At 53.7% G+C, this 7,604-nt stretch overlaps 1 protein-coding gene across 1 annotated transcript in view; it reads right to left on the bottom strand.

The window, feature by feature from the left end:
- LOC104405931 (probable E3 ubiquitin-protein ligase MID2) overlaps nucleotides 1–7,604 on the bottom strand; it is a gene marked incomplete at its 3' end in the record, with an annotated part of 33,405 nt that overhangs the window by 3,918 nt on the left and 21,883 nt on the right. The window lies entirely within an intron of this gene.

The raw sequence follows: 7,604 nt of genomic DNA on the forward strand, positions 1-7,604 counted from the left end.
CCCTTGTTTCCTTCTCGGAAAGAACCCACCAGCAATCCCCAAATCTCATCCCGCTTCCTTACCGTACTGCACATGGTAAGGAAGTGGGACAAGAGCCGGATGAACCACGGGAGAGGCATCTCTCTCCTCTGCAAACCATCCTGGCTGGAGCAATAGAGGGATGGGCAGAGGGAGAAACATGGCAGCTCCGGACAGAGCCAGGGCAGCCCCTGCCAGACCCCACTGCAGGCTGCTGTACTCCTGGAGCAGAACAGGAGAAAGGGCCTATTGGAGAAGCTGTTGGTATCTGTGGACGTGCAGTGGACCATTGTTCTTCTGGATATCAATAATTTAAGTGACACCACATTTCCATTAAAATACGTGGTTCCACTAAGAGGAAATGCTTTATAACAAGCGCTCGGTACCTGCTGCAGCACTTGTTGGGAAAATGATAGCCTGTTAATATTTTAAACGTCAGGGCTGGAAGAGGATCCCTGTGGTGCTTCATTCATCCTTGGCTGGAAACTGCTGTCCAAGGCTTTCATCGCGGCTGCAGCAGGCCCAGCACCACGGCTAATTTGGGGGCTAGTTAGCCAAGAGAACTTGGATCCCAGACCTGTAGCACGGGCAGAGTGTTCATTCCTGAAAAACCGCTGGCTCCCGAAATAGCCCGGGCTCATTTGCAGTGTTGCAGATTGCAGCCAGCGGTGGGTGAGGCAGCTCGCAGGAGCAGGCTGGAAAATGGAGTAAAACCCCAGGTGCCTTCATTAAGAGGAAGTGCTTTGCACTACAGTGCGGTGTCAATAATGAAGCAGCAGCTGCTGGCGGCTCCTGCCACCCTCTCCCTTACAGCTCAGTATCATCAAACACAACTTGGCGCAGGCACGGAACATCTCACTTGCTGATCACCCCTCAGCCCTCCCCGCTGCACTGATCAACGGCAGCGGGTCTGCTTCCATGTTCTGGGGCTGCTGTGGATGAGGGGGCATGAGTGCGAGGTGCACGCTTTGAAGAGCATGAGCCCAGCGCACACCCGCAGCATCCCACATCTTCCAGGAACAGCATCGCTCCTCTCCATCCATCAGCACCCACAGACTGCCCCTGAGCACCCATCCCTCTGTCGAGCGGTGCTGGAGCAGGGGCTGACCCACACTAGTGACATCTCCAGCACCAAACCCCTCCCTGGCTGCACCTCTGGCTGCTGTGAGTCCTCGTGCCACACGTGAACACACAGATGGAACCATTTCCTTCTGTTTCATTTGCTAAAACAACAGAAATGCACCAGAAGCTTTGATTACAGCAGCTGTTTTTTCTATAGGTGTGTATAAATTACAGCAATTATAGGGGTTGTTTTTAATTGCATTATAGCATGTTCCTAATTTCCCCACATTCTGGCCTTAAGTACAGACGAGCCGACTGCTCTACCATTGGGAAGAGAAGAGAGAAAAAGAGAAAAAGGAAACTCCACCATGTGCTTGAGCAGAAGTCATTGGTGCTCAGTGAGACAAAGAGATGGAAACCCTTCACCAGGGAGGGCAGGACCAGGGATGGAGAGCGCATGGACGTGATGGTCCCCATGGGAAGCAGCCAAGCCCTGCCCAGGCTAAGCTGCTTCCCGCGCAGCTCCTGAATCCCCTTTCAGGACCCATCCCTCCCCAGCAGCTCTGACAAGCAGCTCGGGAGCTGCACCCCGTTTACCTGCCAGTGACCAGATGCAGAACAAACCCATCCAGGGCCCAGCTAAAGGAGCTGAGTAGCACAGCACCGATGGGCAACCACTGACCTTCGTGTTCCATATAGTCATGTGCACGATGTGCCACAACTCGATTTTCCTTTTCCTCCAAACACCAAACAAGCAGCTGAACCAAAGGTGGATTTCTCTGTCTGAAGCCAGCAGCTCTCCTTCACCAGAGGGAACCCCTGGGAGTGGGACAGGAGAACCTGGAGCGCCCTGGGGAAAGCCTTGCCTTGGGAGTGCACAGGGCATCAGTGGAGCGAGGACCTGCTGCTGCTGCTGGTCTGTGCCAATGCTCACTCGCAACCCAACGGGCGAGAGGGCTTGGGAGGGTGTTGTGTGGCTCTGCCCTGTTACACAACCAGCTTTCCACATTCATCTTCATGCGAAGGCCACCAAAACTGAGCGTTTACTTTCTGGATTTATTTAGGGCTTTTTTCACCTCTCTTGTTCATTTGTAACTGCTTTCAATAGAGGACACGGGTCCCTGCCCAGCTCCTGCCATGTACCACAAACACAAACCACATGTGTCCATAACCCTGTGTGCAGACGCACATGCACACAAGTCAAACCAGCTGTGAAATGCAGAGCAGCAGGACAACGTGCCCCTGGGTGCCCACCACCCCCCACCAGCTCACCACAAGGAGCAGGGGAGGGAAGGGCGGCCACCGGTGGGATGGCAGAGGATGCACACCAAGCCTCATGGGCAATAACACAACACCCTGGGTGCCATCCCTCCTGTGCCAGCCGGGCTGCACACACCCCCCCCCAAAGGGGAGACCTTCCATCTGCTCTCCAGGCCACAGGGCATTGCCTGGGCACAGAGGGACAAGACCGGGACATCCCAGGATGCTCCTGCCCCAATCTCAAGCCCTTGTTCCCTTCAGAACGGCTGCCAGGGGCTTCTCTTACCAGGCTCTCTCTGAATGAGAACGGGGGGCGCAGCCAGGCCGCTCCTGCTGCCCTGTCACTAGCCCGTGGCCATGAACGACAAGCCCTGGGCAGGGCCGTGGGTAGCCCTCCCCTGACCAACATGGGACTGAGAAGGGCTTGTTCATCCTCCTCAGGAAATTCCTCTCCTCCCGTGGCTTCAGACAAACTGGGGTTTTTGGCAGGAAGGGCTGGAGGAGGGAACCGAACCGGCATTGCTCGCAGGGAGTTCCAGCAGCCTGTTGGGTTTACGCATGACCAGGAGCCAGATGGAAAATCCCACAGCGGAGTGAAGAGGCACTTGAATGAGAGGACACGTCACTTCCCCACTCAACAACCACTCCACACCTCCCAGGAAACCATGTCCTGCAGCCACTGCGCTGCGGAGCCGCTGGGAAACTGCACCTCTTCCATGGCAAAACACCCCTGCTCCTGTTCATGCTTCCCAACCTCCCAGCAAAGCTTCATGGTGCTTCCCCTATTCGGCTCCACTTCCCTCCGTCCCTTCCCCACTGCCCCTCCATGATGGTGAGGCACTGAGCACGGGCCCTCCCCACCAACGGTGGGACACTGGTTGCATCAGCAGGATCACAGCTCTTGGGGCAGGAAGCTGCTGGAAAAGAGACCTGAAACCCTGATGTGACGCAGGGTATTGCACCACAAAGGTTTGCAGACTCCAAAGCACCTCCTGGACATTGCCCTGAGGTGCAGCAGCTTTGTCAGGGCCCTTCTCATTGCGTCACTGCACCTTCACACCTTCCCAAAGCCCACCATGCTCCTCCCCAAGCCACTCCTGATGGAGCATTGCTCCATCCCCTCGTGTACCATGGGGACACACCTGAGGCACATCCTCAGCCATGGCAGAGATTTCAATATCCATGCACCCAGAGTCAGACATCTCAAGGTACATCTGGTTTCTCAACTGAAGAAACAAGAGGGAAACCAGCCATGGGTACCACTCGCTGCCAGTTGGCGGGAGCAGCCCCGGGTTGCACTCACCTCCTCCCAGGACCTCGCTGCTTGGCCTTGGTTCCCCAGAACATGACAACATGTTTGTGCTCCTGCAGACAGGGAGCCTGAGGAGCGGGTGGAGAGCACACGTTAATTCTCCTGTAAATCAGAGCTGTCCGGCGCAGCTCCAAGGGGGAGGAAGATCACACAGAGTAGTTTAATGCCGTCATTTCTCCAAAGCTGCTGATTACTTGCAGACTCTGTCTGAAGCATCGTTTTGGCAGGTTTTGCTGTCTGGCTGCTCATGCGCATCTAGAGGACTTACATCTCCCTTCTTTGCTTTCTGTCCCTGTGCCACTCAGTGGAACAGGGGCTCTGCTTCCGAAAACATTCCTTCAGGCAGAGGTGCTGCAAGAGCCCCAACACCTGCAAGTCCTTGGCACGAGTGGTGCTCCTCGCTGCAGCCAGCAGGGGAAGGGCTCGCTGGTGATAGATAACCTCTTGCTGCTGGAGCTCATCCACACCAGTGCGTATCCCAGGGAACGAGCTGTTCCCTGGCAAGCCACATTGATCCATTCTCCCGGGTAAAATGAGAAGGATGGGAACAAGGCAGCTGACACCCCTCCCTGCCACGGGACGACCGGCCCTTCTCCTAAGTCATCACACAGCGCAAGGGCTCCAGCAGTAAGACGTAGTGCAGAGGGGAGAGCCCGCAAAAGTATGGCGCGGGCAGCCTATGCCTTGTGTGAGCCTTGTCCTGGGAGCTGGAGGAGAAACCAGGAGCTGCCCACAGGCAGCTCAGCTTGCACACTCCATCTCTGGATGTCAGGATGGTCCATGGGATGCTGCCATGGTGGAGGGCTAGCCTCAGCCAAGACAGGGCTCCCTTCTGGTCACCCCAGCTCAGCACTGTGACAGTCCTCCAACACTAACAGTTACAAATACATCAAGAAATCAGAACAGCTTTGATTTCCAAGTCAGCTACGATGAGAAAAGCACCCAGGGACCAGGCTGGACGCAGGACCCAGGGCAGCACCAAAGCACTGCAGTGACTATCACTCGGAGAAGAACAGCGCTGCCGGTACAATCCAACGGTCCACATGCCTCATCCCTATCCCTGGTGCCGGCTGCTTCCCTCAGCTTCCAGCCTAAATCCCCTGAGCTGCAGAGGGCAGCTACCGAGGCGCTGCAGCACATTCCCTAATGAACCCTCCTGCGCAGCACAGACACACGCGACTCATTGAGGTCCTTTGTGGTTACATCCTTTCATCTTCCCAAAGCAGTTCCCCTCCTCCTGGATGGCGTCAGGGTTCCTGCAGCAGCACTGGAAAGTGTTTAAATATTTTATGAAGTTCATCCTGGCTGCGACAAGCCCGTTTTCGTTCCTGAAGCCATCTAACCATTACCTGCTTGTTTGAGCTGCCCTATTTTAGCGCTTCGAGACTCCCCTCCCTGCTTCAGGCTGCCTAGTTCTCAGCTTAAAAGAATGTGATTTTCAGACATCTTATTAAACTTGCTACGTTTGCTGAAGAATTCCTGGACTATGGTGAGTCCTGAGCTTATCTGTGTACCTTCCACTGCTTTTATTTATTCCTTTAACAAGACAGAGCAGGAGAAGCAGATCTCCCCTGCTCCAAGCCATGCCTTTGTCCAAGAATTTTCCTCTCGTGAGCAATTTCTGGTTCTTCCAAACCAGTTCCAGGTCTAGAGAGGTTGTTTTCTGATGCTCTGCTCTGGGTACCACCAGCAGCTCTGCTGTCCCCATGGGAATCGAGCATCACCCACATCCCTGAACCCCTGAGCAACCCCATCTGTCAGGATAAGAAGCCATTAATAAGGATTCTGTTTTATCCTGCCACAGTCACAAACCACCAAAACTGACAAGACAAAAACAGAAAGAAGACACTGCAGATGCCCACTTCAGCCCTCATTCTTCGGCATTTGGTCCTTTTGGGTTCTGAGCTCCCTTTGAGGACCTGAGCGAACTGTGCATCAGAAGCAGCTCTCTCTCCACTGATGAGAAAGGACATTGGGTGGATCGGCTTGGGTGCATCTCCAGCACATGCGACTCCAGGCTGGGAAAAGCAAACTGACCCAAAGCTATCCAAAACTGGGAGAATTTAAGGTCATTTCAAAGCTCTTCCTCCTTCTTAACAAGTCACAGTTAGAAAAATACCCCTCAAAAGATGGGAATCTTCAAAACCAAGTGATTTTTCACGTGCCTTCTCCATCCCAGCTCTCCCCGACCTCCAGGTGCTGATGCAGCCACAGAACACGTCTATCTCCTTCCCTTAAAACCCACTTCATTCAGCCAGAAAAGCAACAGTCTGATGATTTTCTGTGATTGCTCTTTGGAGGCTGCAAGGAAAGAGCCCCTTTCACCTCTCCTTGATTCTGCTGCAGGTCCCCACATGGGGACAGAGGATTTGTGTGCTGACAGCAGTGCGGGTTCCTTCCTGAGACACTCAGGGCTTTAAAGACAAACGAGGTGAACCCACCCCACTCTGCAGGGCCTGAGGGTGGGAGGCTGCACCCAGAGAGCTGCACCAGCAGCACCTCATGAGCCAGGCGGGGAGAACCCACCCAACACCTGGGGTCAAGGTTAGACAGATGTTATGGACACAACCCTTGGAAGGCAGAGACTCCAACAGGCAAGTGACAAACCTCAGCCTGGAACATGGACTAACAACCTCGGGCATGGAGGAAGGGTTAGGAGCCAGAACACAGCGAACATCTGGACAAGCCCTTCTAAATGTGAAGGAATAACCAGAGGACAAAGGTAACGACAACGCAGTGCCATAACGGATCAGACCACGAGGAAACATGCCCTGCAAAGCTGAGCTACAGCTGAGGAAGGACTGTGAGACATGAAACAGGAGTGGGATTGCAGCTAGCAGTGCCCCACTACCATCGGCTTTGAAACCAAAAGTGAACAAAACTCCTTTCCAAGTACGAAAGACAGTAAAGGCAGCTTCACTCTCATAAATATGCATATCCTCGTGGAAGAACTGACTGGTGGAACAGAAGACGTATCCTTTGAAGGATTTGCAGGAATACATGATAGGCAAAGAAGAACGCACAAGTTGCCCTTAGAAGCTGCCCTGAAAAGGAAGGGAAGGTGGGAGGAGACCCACTCCAGCGATGGAGTCTTCATGAGTCTTCATGGGTCCACTAATGCCATGCAATTACGTTAAGTGCTTGCTGCAGTTAACAGTATGGCTGTGGAGAGCCCTTCAGAATCCTCCTAGGGGTATGTGAGGATCTCATGCAGAGATAGGATTTCCAGGCAAAGCAGCCGATAAATCCTATTCTCAGGTGCAGGGGGAGCATTGCAATATCAAGAGACTGTCACTGATAATGTCTGGGATCAATTATTAAAGGAAGAAGAGGACAAACTAACCAAAAGAGCATCAACAAGCAGATCCCTGAACCATCTGGCTCCTACCAAAGGGGCTGAGCGCTTTGCAGGCCATTTCCTGAGCTGCTCTGGCTGAAGACACCCACTGCCCCTCAGTGTCCAGAGCTCTCAGTGATTCACAACCAAGAAAGCTTCTTAGCCAGAGCTTTTGCATTTACCCTCCAGCAACTGGAGAGTGTAGTGACATGGGAGGAAGCATTATCAGGATACTGGTCTCATTTCCCACCTGGCTGACAAACAGCACAGCGCCTGAGATTTATTCCTCAGTCAGGTTGTAGTAAGTAAGGTTATAAACCCACTGTGGACTCTATCAGCATTTTAAACTCACCCGACAGCTGATGGGACTGTGTGATGGACCCCAAGGAGCTACAGAACCCCATGGGCCATTGGCAGCACGCGGCTTGAGACCCAAAAGGTCTTTCCAGGTTAATGGTATCACCCGAAGAGCTCAAACGCCCAACCAGTCGTTATCTCAACCCTTCGTGCCCCACGTTGGGTGCCACAAAGAACTGTTGTGGTTTAAGCCCAGCCGGTAACTCAGAACCATGCAGCCGCTCGCTCACTCCCCCACCCTCTTCCTCCGCACCCCCC

Source organism: Nestor notabilis, unplaced genomic scaffold (assembly GCF_000696875.1).
Source record: "Nestor notabilis isolate BGI_N333 unplaced genomic scaffold, ASM69687v1 scaffold15415, whole genome shotgun sequence".
Lineage (NCBI taxonomy): Eukaryota > Metazoa > Chordata > Aves > Psittaciformes > Psittacidae > Nestor > Nestor notabilis.